This window comes from Protopterus annectens, chromosome 4.part0 (genome assembly GCF_019279795.1).
Source record: "Protopterus annectens isolate FY-2018-M chromosome 4.part0, PAN1.0, whole genome shotgun sequence".
NCBI classification, from domain to species: Eukaryota; Metazoa; Chordata; order Ceratodontiformes; family Protopteridae; genus Protopterus; species Protopterus annectens.
Window position 1 is genome coordinate 1276251397 of NC_056733.1, and position 27930 is coordinate 1276279326.

Genomic DNA, 27930 nt, shown 5'->3' on the forward strand with positions numbered 1-27930 from the left:
TAAGGCTCTTGCCACCTCTATAGTGCCTTTTTTCAAGTTCAAAGGACAAAGCCACCACCATAACAGGTAAAAGCATGCAAAATCTGAAGGTAATGCTACTCAATGCTAGAAGTCTAAACCTCAAAATGCACTCTCTTGAGGCACTCCTAAAAATGGAGAAAATAGATATTTGTGCATTAACTGAGACCTGGTTCAAGGCTCCAGAGAGCACTCCTGCAATACCAGGCTACAACTCTTACCACACTTTTCGGCCACCAAATCAGGATCGAAACACTAAAGGTGGAGGAGTGTCCATATTCAGCAAGGGTATTCACACCATCAGGCTACTTGCCCAACACAATGCGTCTAAAATTCTCCAAGTGCAACTAACACTAGGTAAGACTGCAATCCAAATTGTAGCTTGCTACAGATTCTCCACCATGCCCCAAGAATCTCACTACACCTTTCTAAACATACTGGAAAATATTAAGATACAACCAAACAGCCTAATACTGAGTGATTTCAACTACACTGCCATTAACTGGGAAAACTACTTGTGTACCAACACCTTTGCCCAATTTGTTCTTGGAATACATAAATTCCAACACCCTGGATCAACTAATCCATAGTCTCACCAGGGGCTCCAATATGAGAGACCTAGTCATTAACAACATGGGAAATCGATGCTATGGTCACCCCCTCATAAAATCCTCCAAAGCTAGTTATGAAAATAAAATTGCCAAAGATTCCAAGGACAGCCCCAAGGTATTCTATAACTATGTCAAGAATCTAAATGGCAATGCTCAGATCGGCTCTGAGCTACAACAGAATGGCATTAAATATACTGATCCTAAGGATATTGCCACTATCCTGGTAGATCGATTCAGTACCAACTTCACCCCCCTCTCACCCCCTAAATGGCCTATTTCAATACTGGAAGATTACCAAATTCTGGTAATAATGGCCACACAGGTAAAAAATGTACTCTCCAAAGCTAAGAATACAGCATCCATGTGACCAGATGATATCCCGGGCTGTGTACTACATGAACTACAAAATGAACTGGCACCTCACCTAAGTGTCATGTTTAATCATACCCTCACCTCAGGCTTTGTGCCCACTGAGTGGCGCACAGCTACATTTATCCCACTCCACAAGGTGGATCTACCTTGGATCCCGGGAACTACCGGCCCATCAGTCTGATGAGCCTGATCTGCAAGGCCATGGAATGTATTATCATGGAACTTATAAACAAAGACATTGGTAACCTTCAAACACTGGCTCCACCCAATTTGGATTTATGAAGGGCCGATCTTGTCTCCTGAACCCGATTGACTTCTTCGAATCAGTCTCCAGAGCCGTGAACAGGGTAAGGTGGTCCACACAGCCTCTCTGGACCTTGCCAAGGCCTTTGACACCATCTCCCACTCTGGAATCCTAGATAAACTTACTAAGCTGAGCATTAATCCCTACGTCACTCGATGGGTTGCCAACTGGCTTACTGACAGAACCCACACTGTAAAAGTAGCAGACTCTAAATCCAGCTCCAGACAAGTGACAAGTGGAGCACCCAGGGTTCAGTCCTGGGACAGCTCTTGTTTGGCATCTATTTCTCTGAAGTACAGGCCAACACTATGGGACTCTGGCTAACAAAGTTTGCAGATGACTGCAAACTGGGAGCCGTTATTGAATCCCCAAATGATGTGGATACTCTACAAAAGGGCCTTACAGAAACAGATGATTGGTGCCAGAGCCATGGGCTCAAGCTCAATGCCAAGAAATGTATAGTTATCCCCTTTGGGATATAACATGTACCCATGAATTATCACATAGTTGGCAGTACACTAAACACCGAAAGTGTGATAAGAGACTTAGGGTCACAGGTGGACAGTGGTCTCACCTTCAATAACCACATCACCACAACAGTCAGGAAATCCTTCTATGTGGCACATCTCATCACTAACGGCTTTTCATCCAGAAAAAAGGAGGTTATTGTCCCACTGTACTCATCCCTCATTAGACCCATTATAGAATACAATGACCCATTTGGTATATACCTCTCAAGACATCTGCAACAACTGGAAACGGCACAGAAATACCTCACTGAAAGAATCACAGGCATAAGGCAGATGTCCTATACTGACCGCCTTAAAAAACTCCAACTATACTCTGTCTCATATCGTCTACTCAGAGGTGATCTCTGCTTAACATACAAGGCCATGTCAAACTCAGAGCTGTTGGACATGCTACACTTAAAGAAATCCCAATCCCTCAGAACCATATGCCCCAGGGATCTAAACCTTGTCATCACAATAAACAAACCATGCTGGAGGGATAGGTTCCTGACCCAGAGACTCCCCAGACTCTGGAATAGACTACCCATGTATGTCAAGCAGAGGGCCTCTTTGGCCCTTTTCAAAAGGAACCTTGATGATTGGATGGGAGAAAGGAAATTCACACCGAGGATCACGTCAGTCACCCTGATAGATAGGGGTCCAGGGAAGTAAATAGTGTGGGAAGAAATAGCAAGGGAATTGTTATGGTTAGGCTTGTATAGGCCCTAGGGCTGATAGCCTAGTACCAATCTATGAACCTATAAAAACTCTGGCCCAGACCATAATAGAAAAAGAAACTTTGAGAACATTAATGGAGATGGTCTTGGAAAATACTTGTATTACCTTTGAAGGAAACTGTTTAGATAATGTTTGGATGAGGCGACGGGGGGAGCTGGTGTCCTCATCTTCACCAATCTGATTATGGCCTATTATGAGGAAAATTGTGTCTCTCCTGCTCCTTTTCGAAATTGGTCACTATATGGGAGGTTTCTTGATAATATAGTGATTTTTTGACTGATACTGTTAATAGGTTGAATTAATGTTTTTTTTTTTTTTTTGTTTTCAATTTTTACATCCTACAACTGATTTTTAAAATTTAGTATGAATTTTTCTGGAGAGGAGATCAACTACTTGGATATTCTAATTTTGAAGAACTGTAATAGATCCTGTTTTGAATCAAGTTTATGTAGAAAACCAACTTATTTTAACTGTTTATTACATTTCAATAGTTGGCACCCTATCCATCAAAAAATATCACCAGTTATGGTGTAGTTTGTGAGACTTCCACGAATGGTCTCCCAGGAAGACAGATTTATTCAGGAAAGCTTAATGTTGAAAAAGATGTTTGAAGTTTTGGAACATCCCACTAGGTTCTTAAATAAAATTTACCAAGAGGTCAAAATAAAAAGGGAAAATAGGAGTTTCACTCCATTTTTGAGAAGGGACCCAGTACTTGACAAACAAGGTTCCTATTGTTAAACAGGTTGATTATAGTAAGGCCATGGCACTTCCTTACAATGTGGACTTTAATGAGATAAAAGAGAGAATTTGGAAGAATGTGAACATTTTGTCCATTAATCAAGAACACCTAAATATAGTTGGGACTTTGGCAAAGGTAGTTTAAAATAAATATATTTGGTTTAAGTCCTTTTTTTATAGAACAAGTTCCCCAGGGAATATTGGTAAGAAGAGAAAATGTGGATAATGTGGCCAGTGCAAGTATATAATAGATGGGCCACTTTTTACATTCATGGCTATGGAATGGTAAAACTGAAACAAAAATATTATTGCTTCTGTCCAGGTGTAATATATGTTGCACAGTGCAAACAATGTGCATGTTTTTACATAGGTAAAATAACACAGCCTTTTAGAGCAAGGATTTATTGGCACCTGCACAATATTAGGAAACATGATGAATGATCATAATGCATTATATAAACACGAGTACTAATATTAGGCATAGCTTTAAATTTTATATCATTGATCATGTCAATATGGGTAACAGGAGGGGTTCAGGAGACAATATCCTGCAACTTAAGGAACTCACATAGCAGCTTAAAAGTAATTCTAATTTGCATCCGGGGCTGAATGATCTGACATCTGTCTCTAGTGTTTTGCAATTGAAAGCAGCTTTTTATGTGATGTTTTCAGTGGTGCTATACATTTACTGCATGATATTTACTGTTTTTATTCTATCTAGGATTATAACCAGTTTCTTTGGAGTCCTTAAATAAGGATGATATAATGTTTTAATTTTAATTTCCTTTGTTCAAATTGATGGGATTGAATTTTAATAATTGATTAATGAAATAGTCATGTGATTTTAAATTGATTATATACAATTTTGTTTCACTTTATGATTTGTTCTGATGAAGTCTGCTAACTATGATGAAAACACTTAACGTATGTAATAAATAGTGCAGTTCCTGACAGCTCCCAGGTTTGTTTACTTTGTTTCATATGGTATTATTGTAGAAATAAGTACAAGGGGAGGAGAAATTGAAAAAATGTACTCATATAATGCTGTCAAATGTGCTTATGTCACAAAGATGCATTTTTAACATAAACACTTCCATACTGATGTAATAATAATTAATCCTGTTCACAATTCTTGGCCAATATACATAAATAAAAATGGACATGATAAAGGATGTGAGATGGACACAAATCAATAGTGTAAAAAAGGGCAGTAGCTGTGATATACATTTTAATAACATGCTTATTTGAGGTAACAGCAAGGGCAGTTCATATACTGGGAGCTATTTGCATAAACTGCAGTTATTGAATATTACATGTACATACATAGAATGCATGTGTGCTAACTTGTACTGCTGTATTCTCCACTTCATCATGCATAAACAAGAAGAAATTAACCCTACAGCTTTTGTGTCTTGCACATCAGAAATGGACTTGATTTTGCCATTTGCTGTCATTTGTGACCATAGCAGAGAGGGTTATTACATTTAAATATGTATTAGAGAAGCATGCATTATATATTCATGTAGATACTAAACAGTATTTTTAAGAAACCTCAGAATACACAAGTGACAAATAACACAGATCTGATGACATTTCTTTAGTTCAAGTTCTTGTAAATGGAGTATGTCTATTACATGATTAGGCTGGGTATGTTCACTAGAAATTACAGTCAACACTGCCATAATAGCATGTAAAAAACAGAACCACATATGAATATGATCGCCATGCAGTAAGAAATGTTATGTAAGCCCTCAAGTCCTATAAAGTTCTGCAGTGTGATTAAACGAATTATAGTAACACATAAATGTTTGGATGCAGCCTTTCGATTCACAAGTCTACAGCAGGTTAAGGGTTGAAAGTTTCACTGTTTCTTTAGCTGGAGGGGTTTTGAGAGTAGGATTATAACTTCCTTGCAGATGAGATGGCTATCTTTTGTTTGGAGGGGGTCCTTATAGAGCAGGCAGGAAGATTCACAAGTCTTCAGCAGGTTAAGGGTTGAAAGTTTCACTGTTTCTTTAGCTGGAGGGGTTTTGAGAGTAGGATTATAACTTCCATGCAGATGAGATGGCTGTCTTCTGTTTTAGGGGGGGTCCTTATAGGGCAGGCAGGAAGATTCACAATTCTACAGCAGGTTAAAGGTAGAAAGTTTCACTGTTTTTTTTAGCTGGAGGGGTTTTGAGAGTAGGATTATAACTTTCTTGCAGATGAGCTGGCTGTCTTTTGTTTTGAGGGGGGGGGTCCTTATAGGGCAGGCAAGAAGATTCACAAGTCTACAGCAGGTTAAGGGTTGAAAGTTTCACTGTTTCTTTAGCTGGAGGGATTCTGAGAGTAGGATTATAACTTACTTGCAGATGAGATGGCTGCCTTTTGTTTTGAGGGGGTCCTTATAGGGCAGGCAAGAAGATTCACAAGTCTACAGCAGGTTAAGGGTTGAAAGTTTCACTGTTTCTTTAGCTGGAGGGGTTTTGAGAGTAGGATTATAACTTCCTTGCATGTGAGATGGCTGTCTTTTGTTTTGAGGGGGGTCCTTATAGGGCAGGTAAGAAGATTCACACGTCTACAGCAGGTTAAGGGTTGAAATATTGGTAAGAAGCAGTCCTACTAGAGCCAGGGATACAGAGCAGCCAAAGTCAGGATAATAAAGATCAACAATTTTAACAGTCAAATAAAGACTGTGCAAGAAGCGGTACACAGGTGATATGCTGAGTATAGCTTATTTGTCATAGATACACAGAGAGTTCTTAGAAGAACTAACATCCAAGTGAGCAATCTCACGGTTACCACAGAAAGAAGATGAAGTAAAATAATTTCCAAAGTGTAGTCTCACAGGAATAGAAATGCAGTTCCGAAGGATTTTCCTATGAAAAATTTAATTGAGCAAAAACCATAACTAAGAAAAAATCAGTCATATTTTTCTTAGAAAGAAGAAACAGTTTATTTCAGGGCATCATGATCTAAACTGAAAAAAAAATTATAGGAGATGGTTTGGCTTTGCAACAAAACAGTTATTCCCTTCAGGCCTGGTTGAATATCAGTATGGAGTGGAGATCTGATTTTGAATGCTTTAATGGCTCCTTGGGCTTGACTGATCAACGGCTTACATCATTCCAGGAGAATTTTTTTAAATATCGCAAACTTCAATCAAAAAATAGTTATTTTAAGGAATGCATCTAGGTCAACTGGGTGCCAAAAGCCTTTCGATTCTAGAAATTTCCAGTGGGTCTTGTCTAAGAGTCTAATTTACATCACAAGCTTCTGCTACTGTTTAACTGGCATGGATCTGAATTAATGTTGGTACTGATTAAAGATAACTTTAAAAAGATGGATCTGACCTATTATTTAACACTAAAAGTAATGACTATTGGTGCACTTTCTATAAAGTAGATAACGTTATTAATGATATAAAAAATAGAAAGACAAAAAAGTTGTATAGGGACAAAGTTGACTAGTAATTAGGAAAGGTTTGCCCCTTACCTCTGACTGGCAATAAGGGGTAAGATCCAAGTGATATGGGTCCAATAGCTCACGCCGATGTGGGACTGGATCGATGGCATAATTTGGAGGGTGAAGGTGAATCTAATTATAGTGATCATTTTTTCACTCAGTATTTATGAAGCCCCTTTGGATGCCCCCCCCCCCAAGGTGGTCATAACAGCTGAGAAACCAGTAAAGGAGGCAATCTTACCAAACCAACACAAGACAATTAAGTTGGTACAAGGAGAATCAGGGTTATGTACAATGGAGGGGAAGGGTGAGAAACACCTGCAGGCCTTACAGATAATTGACAATTGTATCATTGTTTATAGATGTTGAAATTATTTAAAAATGTTTAACTATAGTGATGTCCCTGTCACAAATTCATTGACAGAACTCTTTGAAAGAGGACTCACTTTTGTTCCAGCCAAAAGGGCAAGAATAGATGACTACTTTTAGATCTGAAGTTATCTACATGCAAATTAAATTTAAGTTTTTATTTTAGTAAAACTGAGATAGAACATGTCCCATCTTCCACTGTTTGTAAAAAATTCAAGTACCTTCAACCCTCCCATCCACCCTATTATCTCTATCCTTGAAAAAAAAAAATCCTGAATTTGATAATAAGAAAATCATTAACACCGTAAGTAAAATATTTTACTTGCAGAATTTGAATACTGGTGAATGGAACTTACTGAGACGAATCATTAACAACCGTCAGATTAGGCTTATAAAGCCTGATGAGGGTGGTGGGATGGTTGTGAGGCATATGAATGATTATATCAATAACATGCTTGCATTATTGTACAGTGACACATATGAAGAGGTGTCTGTAAACCAAAAAAATATAGTGTACAGAAAGTTGGATGTATGGTTAGAGGTATTATCATCAGAGGGTTACATATCTAGATGTAGCTTTGAATATCTATTGGTCCCTGACCCCAGATTCCTACAATTTTTGGGATCCCTAAATTACATAAAAACTTTTCTGATTCTCCTTTGCCTTCCACTGTGGAGGCGAAATGCCATAAAATGTTTGTATTGCTCATCACATTGACTGGCATTTAAAAAGTGTAGTGAAAGGGATCCAACATCTATACAGAGATTCCTCAGACCTTTTAACAAATGCTGCTAATGACATTTATAAGTATGAACTGATCTTTGTCACCTTTGATGTAAAATATTTATTTTGGTGATTCCCCCACCAAACAGGGTTAGACTGATTTTATGAGTTTTTTATGTACTAGAAAGGCTCACCCAGACTCTGCTACACTTTGCTGTGGAGGAAAGGTCAGTTTGCTATTTATTTGTTGTATTTTGTATTACTTTATTGCCTTTTTATATTTTGAATACTGTGCTTTGTTTTCTTTACATTGTGTTTTACTTGTATTCTACTTTTAACTGCATATTAAAACTTCAAAAGAGACCACAGCTCTGTCTCTTGTGAGTCAGGCAGACATTCTCCCCCCAACCTCCTACTATTGTCTTCTTAAGTACCACTGTCTTTCTAGTTGCCTGCCTCTAATGTTAATTTGACCATATATCTCATTTCCTCTCTGCTTTCACTGGCTTGTTTGAGTAAGCACAAAATTATCATTTTGTGAAATCACTCCCCTTAAACTACTTAAATGTATTGACCGTCCTACTGTATTCCATAGTACCAGAATACAAACGTGACCACCCCCTTTCAATCGATCTTGCTGTTTTAAAAATAGTGACTCTCCACTAAAACTTAACTTTTTAGACAGGTAAAACTTAAGTTACCTACTTTCACATCTAACTTCTCTAGTGCACACTGCAGTGTTTAGGATAAACCATTTTTTCATCTTACTGCATCCCTGTGACTAGCTCTTGCACTAATACCTGCTGGAAAGCACTAGGAAGCCTTAAATTGATACAAGCACTTAACTCTCCTTATTAATAAGGAGAAATTAATCATAGGCACTAAACAGCCTATAATTGCAAAGTACCTTGCTAAGGTAAGGGAAAACAGCTCATGCACTTTACAAAAAAAGCACCAAACCAGGCATGTCCAAGGGTGTGATTCCAGTGATTTCTCCTGTACACCTGGTGAATCTGGGCATACTGGGACAATGCAGCAATTGCCTCATGTACAGACAACCCTCTCCTCCTACCACCCAACACTACAACCTGTGAGAGATGCACTTACCTAGCCAAACTGGAAGCAAAGCTCTCTCCACCCAAGATTGTGCTAGGCAGTCAAGAGGAGAAGGTTAACACCCGTACTACACCTCAAGCAACACATAGCCTTTCTAAACCCACACCACCAACACCCACACATAGCAACATTAAATCCACATATGCAGAGGCCCTTAACTGTAACCTGTCTAGGCATCAAGGACCTCCAAAGCAGAAACGCAAACAAACACCAATCACAACCAAAGTGTCACATAGGTCACAACACCAGTGTGCCACCCAGCAACAGCCCCCAAGGCAAGACAATGTACCTAACACTTTAGTCATAAGTGACTATAGTCAGGCACACTGATGTCCCACTTAACAGGCTGAACAAGGAGAAAATTACAATCAGATGCCTGTCGGGTGCCAGGATCTACCACATAATGCATGCACTAAAGTCACTCAACAACAAGTACAAATAAGACTCTGTCATTGTCCATGTTGGAGTGAATGACTTGATATGTACCTCCCTGGACTACATGAAAAGAGACATGGAAGAGCTCTTGGATTATGCGGCCCAGGCAGGTATGACCCTAGCCCTGAGTAGCATCCTGCCTTTGCCAGAATGATACCACAATATAAGGACAAAATGATTGACTTTAACAATTGGCTAGGCTTCTGGTGTCATTCAAAGGGGATCCAGTATCTGTCTGTCTGGGATGACATGATCGACAGACCACCATGCTTTGCCAGAGATGGTCTGCACCTGTCGCCCCTGGGATTCAGGTTACTGGTTATGGCTCTTGCCACCTCTATAGTGCCTTTTTTCAAGTTCAAATGACAAAACCACCACCATAACAGGTACAAGCATGCAAAATCTGAAGGTAATGCTACTCAATGCTAGCAGTCTAAACCTCAAAATGCACTCTCTTGAGGCACTCCGAAAAATGGAGAACATAGATATCTGTGCATTAACTGAGACCTGGTTCAAGGCTCCAGAGAGCACTCCTGCAATACCAGGCTACAACTCTTACCACACTTTTCGGCAACCAAATCAGGATCGAAACACTAAAGGTGGAGGAGTGTCCATATTCAGCAAGGGTATTCACACCATCAGGCTTGTTGCCCAACACAATGCATCTAAAATTCTCCAGGTGCAACTAACACTAGGTAAGACTGCAATCCAAATTGTAGCTTGCTACAGATTCTCCACCATGCCCCAAGAATCTCACTACACCTTTCTAAACATACTGGAAAATATTAAGATACAACCAAACACCCTAATACTGAGTGATTTCAACTACACTGCCATTAACTGGGAAAACTACTTGTGTACCAACACCTTTGCCCAATGGTACTTGGAATTCATAAATTCCAACACCCTGGATCAACTAATCCATAGTCTCACCAGGGGCTCCAATATGAAAGACCTGGTCATTAACAACATGGGAAATAGATGCTATGGTCACCCCCTCATTGGTCAGTTCAGACCATAAGCTAATCAACTTTAACATCTACATCTCACCCCCACCCCCCAGTAAGGTAACCTCCATAAAAAACTTCTCCAAAGCCAACTTCATGCTACTCAAGTCAGAAGTGACAAACTTCATGACACCCATGCAGATGGGAACTGAAAGTTCGACTGATGATTCGTACACTAAGGCACTGTACGAGCACATCCACTCATGCATGAATCGTGCCATCCCAAATAGAACCAAGATGCTCTCCTCCAAAAAAGGAAGCCAATCTGGTGGTCCCCTGCTATAAACAAACTTTACAACAAAAGGAAGAAACTGTTGCAGAAAAGAGGAAAATCCCAGGATGCAAAAAACTCCTTTACCAACCTCAATAAGAAGCTGAGATCCCTCATAAAATCCTCCAAAGCTAGTTATGAAAATAAAATTGCCAAAGATTCCAAGGACAACCACAAGGTGTTCTATAACTATGTCAAGAATCTAAATGGCAATGCTCAGATCTGCTCTGAGCTACAACAGAATGGCATTAAATATACTGATCCTAAGGATATTACCTGGCAGATCGATTCAGTACCAACTTCACCCCCCTCTCACCCCCTAAATGGCCTATTTCAATACTGGAAGATTGCCAAATTCCGGTAATAATGGCCACACAGGTAAAAAATGTACTCTCCAAAGCTAAGAATACAGCATCCATGTGACCAGATGATATCCCGGGCTGTGTACTACATGAACTACAAAATAAACTGACACCTCACCTAAGTGTCATGTTTAATCATACCCTCACCTCAGGCTTTGTGCCCACTGAGTGGCGCACAGCTACATTTATCCCACTCCACAAGGTGGATCTACCTTGGATCCCGGGAACTACTGCCCCATCAGTCTGATGAGCCTGATCTGCAAGGCCATGGAATGTATTATCATGAAACTTATAAACAAAGACATTGGCAACCTTCAAACACTGGCTCCACCCAATTTGGATTTGTGAATGGCCGATCTTGTCTCCTGAACCCGATTGACTTCTTCGAATCAGTCTCCAGAGCCGGGAACAGGGTAAGGTGGTCCACACAGCCTTTCTGGACCTCACCAAGGACTTTGACACCATCTCCCACTCTAGAATCCTAGATAAACTTACTAAGCTGGGCATTAATCCCTACATCACTCAATGGATTGCCAACTGGCTTACTGACAGAACCCACACTGTAAAAGTAGCAGACTCCAAATCCAGCTCCAGACAAGTGACAAGTGGAGTACCCAGGGTTCAGTCCTGGGACAGCTCTTGTTTGGCATCTATTTCTCTGAAGTACAGGCCAACACTATGGGACTCTGGCTAACGAAGTTTGCAGATGACTGCAAACTGGGAGCCATTATTGAATCCCCAAATGATGTGGATACTCTACAAAAGGGCCTTACAGAAACAGATGATTGGTGCCAGAGCCATGGGCTCAAGCTCAATGCCAAGAAATGTATAGTTATCCCCTTTGGGAAAAAACATGTACCCATGAATTATCACATAGGTGGCAGTACACTAAACACCGAAAGTGTGATGAGACTTAGGGTCACAGGTGGACAGTGGTCTCACCTTCAATAACCACATCACCACAACAGTCAGGAAATCCTTCTATGTGGCACACCTCATCACTAAGGGCTTTTCATCCAGAAAAAAGGAGGTTATTGTCCCACTGTACTCATCCCTCATTAGACCCATTATAGAATACAATGACCCATTTGGTATATACCTCTCAAGACATCTGCAACAACTGGAAATGGCACAGAAATACCTCACTGAAAGAATCACAGGCATAAGGCAGATGCCCTATACTGACCACCTTAAAAAACTCCAACTATACTCTGTCTCATATCGTCTACTCAGAGATGATCTCTGCTTAACATACAAGGCCATGTCAAACTCAGAGCTGTTGGACATGCTACACTTAAAGAAATCCCAATCCCTCAGAACCATATGCCCCAGGGATCTAAACCTTGTCATCACAATAAACAAAATATGCTGGAGGGATAGGTTCCTGACTCAGAGACTCCCCAGACTCTGGAATAGACTACCCATATATGTCAAGCAGAGCGCTTCTTTGTCCCTCTTCAAATGGAACCTTGACGATTGGATGGGAGAAAGGAAATTCACACCGAGGATCACGTCAGTCACCCTGATAGATAGGGGTCCAGGGAAGTAAATAGTGTGGGAAGAAATAGCAAGGGAATTGTTATGGCTAGGCTTATACAGGCCCTAGGTCTGATAGCCTAGTACCATTTTATGAACCTATAAGAACTCAGGCCCAGACCATAATAGAAAAAGAAACTTTGAGAACATTAATGGAGATGGTCTTGGAAAATACTTGTATTACCTTTGTAGGAAACTGTTTAGATAATTTATGGATGAGGCGACGGGGGCAGCTGGTGTCCTCATCTTCGCCAATCTGATTATGGCCTATTATGAGGAAAATTGTGTCTCTCCTGCTCCTTTATGAAACTGGTCACTATATGGGAGGTTTCTTGATAATATAGTGATTTTTTGACTGATACTGTTAATAGGTTGAATTAATGTTTTTTTTTTTTTTTTTTTTCAATTTTTACATCCTACAACTGATTTTTAAAATTTACTATGAATTTTTCTGGAGAGATCAACTACTTGGATATTCTAATTTTGAAGAACTGTAATAGATCCTGTTTTGAATCAAGTTTATATAGAAAACCAACTTATTTTAACTGTTTATTACATTTCAATAGTTGGCACCCTATCCATCAAAAAATATCACCAGTTAAGGTGTAGTTTGTGAAACTTCCACGCATGGTCTCCCAGGAAGACAGATTTATTTTGGAAAGCTTAATGTTGAAAAAGATGTTTGAAGTTTTGGAACATCCCACTAGGTTCTTAAATAAAATTTACCAAGAGGTCAAAATAAAAAGGGAAAATAGGAGTTTCACTCCATTTTTGAGAAGGGACCCAGTACTTGACAAACAAGGTTCCTGTTGTTAAACAGGTTGATTATAGTAAGGCCATGGCACTTCCTTACAATGTGGACTTTAATGAGATAAAAGAGAGAATTTGGAAGAATGCGAACATTTTGTCCATTAATCAAGAACACCTAAATATAGTTGGGACTTTGGCAAAGGTAGTTTACAATAAATATATTTGTTTTAAGTCCCTTTTTTATAGAACAAGTTCCCCAGGGAATATTGGTAAGAAGAGAAAATGTGGCAAATGTGGCCAATGCAAGTATATAAACCACCTTTTACATTCATGGCTATGGAATGGTAAAACTGAAACAAAAATATTATTGCTCCAGTCCAGGTGTAATATATGTTGCACAGTGCAAACAATGTGCATGTTTTTACATAGGTAAAATATCACAGCCTTTTAGAGCAAGGATTTATTGGCACCTGTACAATATTAGGAAACATGATGAATGATCATAATGCATTATATAAACACGAGTACTAATGTTAGGCATAGCTTTAAATTTTATATCATCGATCATGTCAATATGGGTAACAGGAGGGGTTCAGGAGACAATATCCTGCAACTTAAGGAACTCACATAGCAGCTTAAAATTAATTCTACTTTGCATCCGGGGGTGAATGATCTGACATCTGTCTCTAGTGTTTTGCAATTGAAAGCAGCTTTTTATGTGATGTTTTCAGTGGTGCTCTACATTTACTGCATGATATTTACTGTTTTTATAACCAGTTTCTTCAGTGCTTAAATAAGGATGATATAATGTTTTAATTTTAATTTCCTTTGTTCAAATTGATGGGATTGAATTTTAATAATTGATTAATGAAATAGTCATGTGATTTTAAATTGATTATATAAAATTTTGTTTCACTTTTTGATTTGTTCTGATGAAGTCTGCTAACTATGATGAAAACACTTAACGTATGTAATAAATAGTGCAGTTCCTGACAGCTCTCAGGTTTGTTTACTTTGTTTCATATGGTATTATTGTAGAAATAAGTACAAGGGGAGGAGAAATTGAAAAAATGTACTCATATAATGCTGTCAAATGTGCTTATGTCACAAAGATGCATTTTTAACATAAACACTTCCATACTGATGTAATAATAATTAATCCTGTTCACAGTTCTTGGCCAATATACATAAATAAAAATGGACATGATAAAGGATGTGAGATGGACACAAATCAATAGTGTAAAAAAGGGCAGTAACTGTGATATACATTTTAATAACATGCTTAGTTGAGGTAACAGCAATGGCAGTTCATATATTGGGAGCTATTTGCATAAACTGCAGTTATTGAATATTACATGTACATACATAGAATGCATGTGTGCTAACTTGTACTGCTGTATTCTCCACTTCATCATGCATAAACAAGAAGAAATTAGCCCTACAGCTGTTGTGTCTTGCACATCAGAAATGGACTTGATTTTGCCATTTGTTGTCATTTGTGACCATAGCAGAGAGGGTTATTACATTTAAATATGTATTAGAGAAGCATGCATTATATATGCATGTAGATACTAAACAGTGTTTTTAAGAAATCTCAGAATACACAAGTGACAAATAAAACAGATATGATGACATTTCTTTAGTTCAAGTTCTTCTAAATGGAGTATGTCTATTACATGATTAGGCTGGGTATGTTCACTAGAAATTACAGTCAACACTGCCATAACAGCATGTAAAAAAACAGAACCACATATGAATATGATCGCCATGCAGTAAGAAATGTTATGTAAGCCCTCAAGTCCTATAAAGTTCTGCAGTGTGATTAAACGAATTATAGTAACACATAAATGTTTGGATGCAGACTTTCGATACAGAGCATTATTATTTGGAAAATAAGCAATACCTGTGAGCCATCAAGGACACACTCACCATTTGCTTCTTGTTATACTCAAAGACTTGTCAGGACAGATATTAGAAAGCTGTGTATCAACCACTGGTGCCACAGAAATAGACATGACCTTTGTGATAAACACCCTTGAAGGATTTACAGCACTTTCCTATTGTAAAAGGTATGGATCTCTTGAACTTGAAGCATGAGGCCCTAAAAATGTTGCCCTCAACAGTGCCATAACTGCTTTCTTTGGCTAAGTCACTCATGTCTGATGCAGTTATCTGACAGACAGATGTTACCAGATTCCAACTCCTGACTATCAGAATACATACTCTACAGCCCTGTTTATTGAGATAACACTGGAGCTTATCATAAATAACTGAAATTCATGAGTGAAGTAAGAAAGGTCTTTTGATAATAATTTCAGCAATAACAATTTGTCAGAATGATGGCCATGTGGTACCTATGTTAATGTTAACACAACTGTGAGCAGCTCGCTATCAATGTTTCTTGGCCAAGGAAGCTTCTTCCATCATTTTAAACACACATTGTACCAGACATGAACCAAACTCTATCAGTGTAGGTATGCTATACATGTCAGTACTCAATCCATGTGCCACAAGACCATTTACAGTGTTTATATTTCTTTGCCCAATGCAAAAACATATACTAATAAGCTGATGCACTGCAGTTTGTGTAACATCAGTACATTCATTTAATGTTGCCATTTGCTGGAATTTAACAGTAAGCTATGTAAGTCCACTGACTAAGGATACGTATGAATTATATGTACCGCAGTGGAAGACTTAACACAACTGTTCGACTCCACCTATGTGAAGTCATTACATCATATGATTGTGTTGCAAACAATTTATATGACATATAAGGGATGAGGGAGGCCTCTCCCACAGTAACTGTACACATTATAAGTTTGGCGTAAGTCATTCATGCATTACAGTATAAAGATACACAATGCATATAGTTAGTCAATGTGGGTTTTGAACACCTGACTATGTGACAACAGAATATATATGGTATTGTGAAGGATGAGCACACCATAGTACATGTGTTGTTACAGCTGTGGTATATTCAAGTATCTGAAGGCATGATATCATGTTATTGCTATAAGGGATATGTCTACCTGTAATTTATTTAAAAGGCTGTTGCTATATTTATTTTAATTTATTAATTTATTTTACATTTGTTTACCGGGAAATGTCCAACTGGGTCAAAGACTCACTTTCAGCAGAGGCCCAGGGAGGAAAGCTCCATATTGATAATGTTAATAGATGATCCCTGGGATTCAGTAATGCTTACATTGAGTGAAGAATAGGGTAAGTGGTACTGCACGAAATATGACTGCTGTGCAATCCAGTGAACAAACCTGGGGATGTGCACGAGCCTGGTAGCACTATTCCTGCACAGAAACCACTAAATTATGCTAATTACCTCATTTGCTGTTGAAAACCATGCAAATGAGGGGAATTAGTCATTCAGGAAGCAGGCAGGCATCTGTGTAGGAATAGTGTTATGTGCAGAAGTGTATTCGGCTACTAGCCGAATACATTTCTACAAAAATCAAAACGGAGGCATGACAACTCAAATAAAAGCATGTATTATAATTTTTAGGCATGCCAATGGCCAAATATATGGCCATTGACATGGAAAAGTATTTAAATTTTATAAAAATAAAAGTGAATTTTTTTGGCTGATCTTAGACGTTTAAGCATAGGGCAACGGCATACAAACTGGATCGTGCCGGAAAAAAAAAAACATATGAAAACACAATTTTAAGGAAAACCTGCATTTTGCCATTATAATCTATGGCATGCAAAATCAAAACAATACCAGGGAACACTGATTGCTAAGGGAAAAGGCTCTGGTGTAGTGCAGTAACTAGGGTTTAAGGCAGTGGGGTATGCTAATAAGGAAAATTTACTGAATCACAAAAAGAAGCTAAGTGCCAAACTGCACCTAATCTTGTAGGTGTTATAAGGCAGTGGTGTAAGCAGGAGGGGCAACAGACATAAAAATGGAGTGTGTCATGTTTGGTGTAAGCACATTGGAGCTCCATGACTCCCAGATAAACTTAGCTAAGCACAGCAAAGCAAGGGGGTGTGTCTGAGGCTGTATTGACTTATTCAATGAAATGAAGAGCATGTTCGCATCCAGGTAGGGCCATTTCTCAGTGTTTACATTAGCTAAATGCATTTGTGTGGCACGCACCAGGTCTAAAACCAAAAAAAAAAAAAAAAAACTGGAAATAGCAGGACTGTTTGCATTTGGGCACTGGGTTTGTGCGGCGCACCTTGGGGCTTAAAAGGAACAGATAATGGGAAGGGAAAAAGAAAAGAAAGGGAAATAGCAGAATAAAAGCAATCAAGTACAAATAACATAGCTAGCAGGTGGAATGCATCATAGTCTGCCAATAATACAGGCAGCATCTGCAGCACAACAGTATAAACTATGCAAACACTTTACAGTCTGGTTTTTCCCACAAACTCTGCACCACTGGTGTACACATGCGGGGGAATTTTAGCTGAAAACAGGTCAGGGGTTGCCATTCCTTTTATCCATCAGTATGTGCTAGAGGCTGGGGGCAGTGAGGAGGATAATGCTGACAACTGCCACAGACCAAGGAGGAGGAGAAGAGTGTTCAGACCCAGGGTAACTTACAAGGGGCTACATAATCTGAAGATAGTAAAGCACTACAAGGTGGACAGAGATATTCTGCAGCAAATCATCTAGCTGTGCCAGCCTCAACTCAGATCCAGAGCCAACAGAGGGGAACCCATCCCAGTGGATACCAAGGTATGTGTAGCCTTAAGAATACTAGCTACAGGTACTTTCCAAAGACCTAGGGATCTCACAGACATCTGCATCCAGGGTACTCCACCAGTTCCTGGATGCCATCCTACCACATGCCGGTGAGTACATTTACTTCCCCAACACCCATGAGGAGAGGACCAGCAATATGCATGTCTTCCACCATGTAGCAGAATATCCAGAGGTACTGGGTGCGATAAACTTCACTCACATACACATCAAAGCACCACCCGGTGAACAGGGTATGGTCTACATAACCTGCAAGGGCTTCCCCTCCATCAACTGCCAGGTTGTGTGCAATGCCCAGGGCATTATCATGAATGTGTGTGCTGGCAGCCCTGGAAGCTATCACAACTCCCACATCTGGCATTTGTCACAGCTGTACCAGGTGTTTGCCAGTGGGAACATCCCATATGGCCATCTGGTGGTGGATTCTGGCTATGCACTGGAGCCGTGGATGATGACACCCATCAGAAATGCACACACACTCACACAAGAATGTCATAATGAGGCACACACACAAACCAGAATCATAACATAGTGTGTGTTTTGGATGCTCAAGTCACGGTTCTGCTGCCATGACATATCTGGTGGAGCCTGCAGTACTCTCCAGCCACATGTGCACACATGTTCATTGTATGTATCGTGCTATACAATATGATCTTGCGGAAACAGCTGAAGCAGGGACAGCATGGGGAAGGGCAAAACAGCCCTCCACCATTGCCAAGGTCCCCACAGGCACAGAGGGACTCAGAAGAGGAAGTCCCTGAGCCTGCTTCTGTAGGCAGATGGAGGCATGCCCGATATGCCCAGGCCTTGGCAAAGAGGCAATGCATAGCACACATACTGACACTGTAGTGACCCAGGGACTGACAACTCTCTCTGATTCACACACACAGTAAAATGAATGACACACACATCACATTACCTGTAACTTACCATTTATAGGCAGTGTACTTTGTGCATCCAACATAGGCAGCCCTCAAGCACCATCCTCACAACTGCCACAGACACAAGGTAAGTCAGTCTTCTTAACAATAAATGAATGGATTACTGTGTTTTAGTAGCATGTCTATGGAAATGCTGCATGCATGCAAGGGAATGGGGTGGTCTACTGGGAGGGCAGCAGACAACTGACAGCTATGTGGGACACCAGGAAATGTCTACACAATAAAAGAAGTCTGAAACTCAATTGTATGGAATTACAATCTAACCTGTGGTCTCTAGTGTAATGCCTCTATTCTCCAAGACAGGGCACAATACTATGCTAAATGGAACCAAAATGTAAAGCCAATATCAGCATAGTCCATGCAAATGTGTACTGTTGACAGGTGTGCCCCCCCACATGCCCATATTCGCATAGAAATGCAGTAACATGTAAGTTTGTAGGGTAATAGCAGCAGAGCACACATTGCCAGGGCTGTCCCAATCAACATGATAACTTGTTGCATGTTCACAATATGCAGGTGTCAATGAGGTATGCATATGTGTGGGGAACACTTGTCAGGATGTGGCCAGCAACTTCTCATGGCTGTTGTGTCCTACTGGCCTAGGTACAGTACTGTGGTAGACAGGGCCATGTTCCACGAAATGCAGTGCCAACTATTTTGCATGTTAGCCAGCACATATGGTGGGAGTTGTGCACATTGTCAGGATGTCAATATCCATTACTGCCAGGAAGCTGGACAAGTCATGTACAGGGGCCATACATATAAACAGTACACAGGTTGGAGTAAACTACATAGTGCCTACCATACCTCACAACTGTGCAGACCTTTTGCAGAGTGTACACAGGTTTGCATCATATCTGTGGTGTCTTTATTCTGAAATAGTGGTTGTCTGGCAAATCACTGGCAAACCACGAAAGTCTAAAGTCAGAAAATATTGATGGATTGTAGTGTCTCAGACTTCATACCCTATAGAAAAATGCATGCTAATGCAAAATCTGTTACTGTATCACCCTTCCAGGTTTGTAAGGCCAACAGTTATAATTTTCTGTATATTAAGGCCTTTGTCACCCACTCATGGCTTTGTCCAGATGTCTAGCCCCCATATGTAGAGAGGTATGGTGGCTAGTAGCACAACAGTGCATTCTGTCACTTACCACTGTCACCCCAGGAGGGTCCACTGATTGGCAGCCTGGGAACATATGAGTGACAGAACAAACTGGCTCACTACAGATGGCCTGCAGCAGTCTCACATAGCCTACAGGCCTCTGGCAAAGGCCAATGCTTCACCCATAGTGCCTTTGAAGGGAATGTCATGGGGTCAATACTATCAACATAACAGTCAAGAAAATGCAAATGTAAGGCCATGCTGCTAAATGCTAGTAGTATACCTCTCAACCTCGTAGAGGAAGAAATCAGGACAAACCCATGATGATAGACATAATGGCGAGATAAAGGCCCAACTATAGGGACACATTTGAAATATTGCTCTCATAATGTTAGACAGTTGCTAGAATAACAGAGTGGGTGTGTAGTAGCATGGATGTCATGAAGGGTACGAAGTCTGAAACTCTAATGCTCTGTCAGTATTCCCTGACTGCAACCCTGAGTGAATTGCAACAAATGTGCTAGAAAACCACAATGTTATGGGAAATTGAACAGATATATGAGGCATGCATCTGAATAATCTGTGAGAATCTGTACAGTTGACAGGTATGGCCACACCAGGATATGATCTGTCAGGTAAGAAGAATACCACACAACTGGGAGATCCCCAGCCAACATATCATCAAGATGCTGGACGTTTTACACAGCTTCATCAGTCAATTGGCTGTAGTCATATCTCCTATCTGACTGCTTTGTGCAAGAACGTCTAGTCTTTACCTCATAATATAGGCCTGTGCATCATTCATCTTGTATTTCTCTGGAAAACAACTGTGATGATCTGATTATATCTGTCAGTAGGTAATAGTACAATACAGTACAGTGTCAAGCATTACATATGTCAGAAAATGTCTGCTAAAACAAACCCTGTCACTCAAACAACTCATACATTGATAAGAGCAATAGTTACAGTCCCTGCTATTTTTGGCCCGTTGTTTCCCTATATTGGCAGCCTATCTCCAAATATCTTACACAAACAGGTTGCAAGGTATGGCTGTAGCACACAACACCCTGGACTGGAGTACAACTATCCCTGGAAATGATTCCCACACTTACTACAGAAGGTCATACTGACCATGCTCCTACACTTAAAGAAGTGAAGCCCATGTCTGAAACCACATCAGACTATATATATCTTTATTGTGCAAATGTCATTGCATACACACAGCTATGTAAACCTGTCTCCACACACACACACACACACACACACACACACACACACACACACACACACACACACACACATCAGACAGGATCACTCACAGCCAGCTGTAGGTGGCACATATGTGGAATATCTACATCTGTTGTGTGTGATACTTGCACATACATATGGGCAACATATTACAATATGTTAAGCATACACACACATAAACATGGGGAAGAGAGGAACAGACAGTGATAGAGTGAGACACACAGGGAGACACACACACAGACAGTAAGTCATACACAGGGATACCCTGAATGGCATAGAGTGATGTCCTGCTGCAGACAGTTGCATTCCATTGTAAACACTGGCATGTGCCAGCATGAAGATGAGATTCATTGTCTGCTGTTACTGAGGTGGGGGTTTGAATATCACATCACCTACCTTTGTGCATGTCTGTGTGTGTGTGTGTGTGTGTATGTGTGTGTGTGTGTGTGTGTGTGTGTGTGTGTGTGTGTGCGTGTGTGTGTGCGTGTGTGCGCACGTTTGTGTGTGTGTGTGTGTGTGTGTGTGTGTGTGTGTGTGTGTGTGTGTGTGCAGGTCTGAGAATTATGATGCCTTACCCATCTAGTACACTTCCCACTGCCCTACTTTACAACAACTGCTAGTGTCATTCACCTTAGAAGTACCTTTGGAGTGGCTTCAATTCTGTAAACTTTATAGCACGTGTGATAACTGTGCATCACTATCATACAAATAACTAGATAGGTAGGGGTTCTAATCACAAACCCAGCATATGTAATAGTGTTTGTGTGTGGGGGTGTAGGAATAAGTGTTTTAGTCCATTCCCACCCAGTACACCTCCCATTGCACTACTTCACAAGATCTGCAGATGTCATTCACTGTAGAAGTACTGTTGGACTGGCTTTTGCCCTATAAGCTCTGTGATGTGTGCAATAACTGCATACCACTATAGTACAAATGACTGTTTAGGTAGGGGTTCTAATCTCAGTCATGGCAAATGTAAAAATGTGTGTGTGCCTGCAGGTTAAGGGTTTTAAGCCCATTCACACTCAGTACACTTTCCATTGTCCAACTTTATCAGTCCCGCTGATGTCAGTCACTTTAGAAGTACATTTGGGAAGCCTTCACCCCTATAAGTTCTGTGGCACATGCGATAACTGCTCGGCACTATAGTACAAATAACTAGTTAGCTAGGGGGTTCTAATCACAGTCCTGGCAAATGAATAAGTGTTTATGTGTGTTTGTAGGTTAAAGATTTTGAGCCCATTCACACCCAGTACACTTCCCATTGCCCTACTTTAGCAGTCCTGCTGATGTTAGTCACCTTACTAGCACCTTTGGGCAGCTTTTAGCCCTATAAGCTCTGTGGCACATGCAATAACTGTGTAACACTATAGTACAAATAACTAGTTAGGTAGGGATTCTAATCTCAGTCTGGGCAAATGTAAAAGTGTTTGTAGGTTAAAGATTTTGAGCCCATTCACACTCAGTACACTTCCCATTGTCCAACTTTATCAGTCCCGCTGATGTCAGTCACCTTAGAAGAACGTTTGGGCAGCCCTCAGCCCTATAAGCTCTGTGGTGCATGTAGTAATTGTGTAAAACTATAGTACAAATAACTAGTTAGGTAGGGGTTCTAATCTCAGTCCTGGCAAATGTAAAGTTGTATGTTTGTCTGTTTGTAGGTTAACGATTTTGAGCCCATTCACCCCAGTACACTTCCCATTGTCCTACTTTAGTAGTCCTGCTGATGTTAGTCACATTAGAAGCACCTTTGGGCAGCCATCAGCCCTATGAGCTCTGCGACAGATGTGATAATTGTGTAATTCTATAGTACAAATAACTAGTTAGGCAGGGGTTGTAATCTTAGTTCTGGCAAATGTAAAATTGTGCGTGTATTTGTAGGTTAAAATTTTTGAGCCCATTCACACACAGTACACTTGCCATTGCCCTACTTTAGCCTCCTACTGTCAGTCACCTTAGAAGTACCTTTGGGCAGCACTCAACCCTATAAGCTCTGTGGCACATGTGATAATTGTGTAATTCTATAGTACAAATAACTAGATAGACATGGATTCTAATCTCAGTTCTGGCAAATGTGTGCAAGTGTGTATATGTGTAGGTTAAACTATTTTGTAGTCTCTCTCACCTAGTACATCACCCATTGCCATACTTTACAAGAGCCGGTGATGTTCCTCACCTTAGAAGTACCTTGGGACAACCTACACCTTATAAGTTCCGTGGCACATGCAATAAATGCATAATACTGTAGTAGCAATAAACTAGATAGATTGGGTTTCTAATCTTAGTCCTGGCAAAGTGTGTGTGTGTGTGTGTGTGTGTGTGTGTGTGTGTGTGTGTGTGTGTGTGTGTGTGTGTGTGTTTGTTTGTGTGAGAGCCATGTCCAGTTGGGGTGGGTTTTGCAATTTCTTGCTGTCGCCCACACAGTACATGTCCCAGTGTCCACTTTACAAGGCCCACTGTTGTCATCGCCTGTAGATTTAGCTGTAGACACTCTGCAGCCCTATAGGCTCTGTGGCACAAGCAATAATTATGTAACAGTATAGAATAAATAACAAGATAGGCGGCCCTTCTAATACTTGGATACCATTCCTCACTCAGGAGTCATAGACAAACACACTCAGCTAGGCATCAACCCCTATATCACTAGGTGGCTTGCAAACTGTCTTACAGATAGAACCCACAGTGTGAAAGCAGTCAGACTGCTGACCAGTCATGAGTGGAGTCCAACAGGGTTTGGTCCTGGGTCCCCTCGTGTTCAGGATCTACACCTCTAAAGTCCAGCCCAACATGAAGGGACTCTGGCTGACAAGGTTTGTAGATGAAGGTGGGTGTTATTATTACCTCCCCACATGATGTTGACATCCTGCACAAAGGCCTCACTGAGACTAATGACTGGTGTCAGAACCCTGGACTTTAGCTCAACGCCAGAAAATATGCCACCATCCCCTTTGTGAACAACATGGTTCCCATGAATTACTACATTGATGGTAGTCCACTGAACACTGATGTTCTTATAAGGCAACTAGGAACACAGGTTGACAGTGAGCTCTCTGTTGTCCACCACAGTGCCACTGTGTTCAGAATGTCCTTCTATGTGTCACATCTCCTGACTAAGGGTGTTGCGTCCAGGAAGTAAGAGGTCATTGCCTCCCTGCACTCCCCTCTCCTTAGGCCATTCAACGAGTACAATGGCCCATTTGGCATGTACCCCACTGGACATGTAGAACAACTGGAGAGGGTGCAAAAGTACCTCACAAAGAGGATCCTAGGCCTTAAACACTTTTCCTATATGGACAGACACCAATAACTCCAACTATTCTCTGTCTCATATTGACTACTTAGAGGCAATTTCTGTCTGACTTACACAGCCATGTCTGACCCAGCTCTGTCAGAATGCTACATCTGAAGAAACGAATCCATCCACACCACATGCCTCAGAGACCTCAACCCCATTTCCACAATCAGCAGAACATGCTGGAGGGACAGGTTTACAACCCAGAGGCTGCCCACACTATGGAATAAACTTCACATACATGTCAAGCAGAGCACCTCACTGGATCTCTTCAAGAGAAATCCAGATGAGTGGATGGGGAATAGAAATCCCACCCCGGGGATTATTCCAGTGGCTATGCTCATTAGACACACTGGGGACTATCATCAGGTGGCAAGATACCAGGGTGTCCCCATGGGCTAGGCTTGTAAAGGCTCCATGACCATTTGCCTAGTACACACCTATGAAGCTATGAGCCTAATGATCTCAGTACTGGCAAATGTGTGTGTGTGCATTAGTGTGTATAAAAGTGTTTGTGAATGTGTAAACATGTGGGTGAATGTAGTACACCAGTGCCATACCCTACAAGGGCTGGTGATGTTATTCACTATATAAGTACCTTGAGGCACTCTTCACTCTATAAGCTCTGTGGTGCGTGTGGTAACTCCATAACACTATAGTACCAATGACTACATAAGTAGGGGTTCTCATCTGATTCCTGGCAAATGTGTGCGTGTAAGTGTGTATATTTGTAGGGTACAGTTTTGAGACCTCACTTTCCCAGTACACTGCCCATTGCCATACTTTACAAGGGCTGGTAATGTTGTTCACCTTAGAAGAACTGTGGGACACTCTTTAATGTATAAGTTCCATGGCAAATGCGAAAAATGTATAACACTGTATAACCGATAACTAGATAGGTAGGGGTTCTAATCTTAGTCCTGACAAATGTGTGTCTGTGCTTGTGTGTGAGAACCATATCCTGTGTCTGAGCGAGAACTATATCCATTGGGGTTGGGTTTTACATTTTTAGAACATGGTACTCCCAGTGCACATCCCAAGGTCCACTTCACAAGGCCCGCTGTCTTCATCAACCATAGAGGTATCTGTTGACACTCATCAGCCCAATAAGCCCTGTTCTGTGTGCAGGAACTATGTAACAGTATGGACTGACTAACAAGATAGGCAGAGCTGCTAATCTCAGTCCTGGCAAATGTGTATATGAGTGTATTTGTGTGTGTAAGTGTGTATAACCATAGGCTTGAGTATATTGGGTCCATTCTCACCCATTAAATCACCCGTTGCCATACCTTCCAAGGCCTGGTGATGTTCACCTCGGAATTACCTTGGGAATCTCTTCACCCTATAAGCTTTGTGGTACATGTGATAAATCCATAACACTGTATTAACAGTAACTAAATAGTTAGGGGTTCTAATTTCAGTCCTGGCAAATGCGTGTCTGTAAAAACATTTTCCTGTGCATGTATGAGTGAGAACTATAGCCATTGGTTGGCTGAGGTTTACAATTTTAGGCCATGACTCCCAGTACATGTCCCAAGATGCACTTTACAAAGACCTCTGTTCAACCATAGAGGTATTTGTGGACAGTCTTTAGCCCTATAAGCCCTGTGCTGCATGTGCTAGTTATGTAACAGTATTGAATGAATAACATGATAGGCAGGGCTGCTAATGTCAGTACTGGCAATTGTGTGTGCATTGGTGTGTATAGCAGTTTTTGTGAGTATCTAGACTTATAGGTGAAAGTCTAATGAGTCTTTCCACACCCAGCACACATCCCATTGCCATACCTCACAAGGACATGTGATGTTATTCATTTCACAGGTACCTTGGAACAGTCATCACGCTACTAGTTCTGTGCCACTTGTGTTAACCACATAACACTGTAGTACCACTAACTAGATGAGTAGAGTCTCCAAAACCAGCACTGGCAGCTGTGATCCTGTGTGTGTGTGTGTGTGTGTGTGTGTGTGTGTGTGTGTGTGTGTGTGTGTGTGTGTGTGTGTGTGTGTGTGTGTATGTATGTGTGAGACTGTGTGTGTGTGGGAATAGTAGTCTCTTTGTGTTTGGTTTACACAATATCCTCTGGAAGTGTGGGTTTTACCAATCTGAGGTGTGTTCCACCCACTATACTTACCATTGTCCACTTCACAAGGACTGTTGACGTCAACCACCCTAGACTTACCTGTATACACCCCTCAGCCCTATAAGCTCTGTGGCACATGCAATAACTGTTAAACTGACCTGGTAAATGTGTAAATATACAGCTATTCCTTGGCTCTGACATGATCGATGTGTTACCACTCTGCCATAGCCTCATTGCCAATTTCTGCAGGGCCACCTCCTGCTGACACAGACACCTAGAACAGAAACAGAATACAGTATGTGAGACTAAATTCAGTAAGTGTTACTAACACCAATAATGCATCATGACTGAAAAATTAAACATGCTCTGAAGTGTACCTATTAGAAATGCCAGCTGACAGCACCTTATACAACATTACATAGCTAAACTGTACTTAATTCACTCTGTTCAGCAGAACCATATTAGCATGTCCCTGCATTGGTGGTATGGATGACAGGGATGTGGCACAGGTGTCATTATATGCACAGGGTGTTGTGTGGGTTTGCCAGAGGCCTATGCTGGGCCATACAGTTGACATCATGTTTGTGTGGTTGGAGGGGTGTTCTGTGAATGGGCTGTGCAGAGTTTGTGTGTGTGTGTGTGTGTGTGTGTGTGTGTGTGTGTGTGTGTGTGTGTGTGTGTGTGTGTGTGTGTGTGTGTGTGTGTGTGTGTGTGTGTGTGTGTGTGTGTGTGTGTGTGTGTGTGTGTGTGTATGTATGCACACAGTCATCCTATGTGGCTGCCCTACACAATGATATGTTGGACAGCTGTGGACCGTACATTGCAGGCTGTGCAGTTCACCTTCTCCAGCCACGGACATCGGAACTGGTCCTGCCAGGGATCTCACTGGCACCACCAGAATCAAGGCCAGATGCAGTACTGCTTTCTGATAGTGACTGCTGTCTGCTGGATCTGTGTCCCTGACAAGACTGGCCAGGACCACTGGCCCATGGCCTGCTCTGTTGTGATGTGGATAGCACTCCCACTTGAGTAGTGCTGGTGGTACTGCCACTATGGGAGTGTAAAAATGCACGGCCCCATAGACTCTCAGCTGATGTTGGTGCTGATCTACCTCCCAGGGGCTGATGCCCATCTCTCACCCATGCATGGTCGAGGATTGAGAAGGACTCACCCCACCGTCTATTTATGACCTCAGTACTTTGATGTATGGCCTCAACAAGGTCATGTA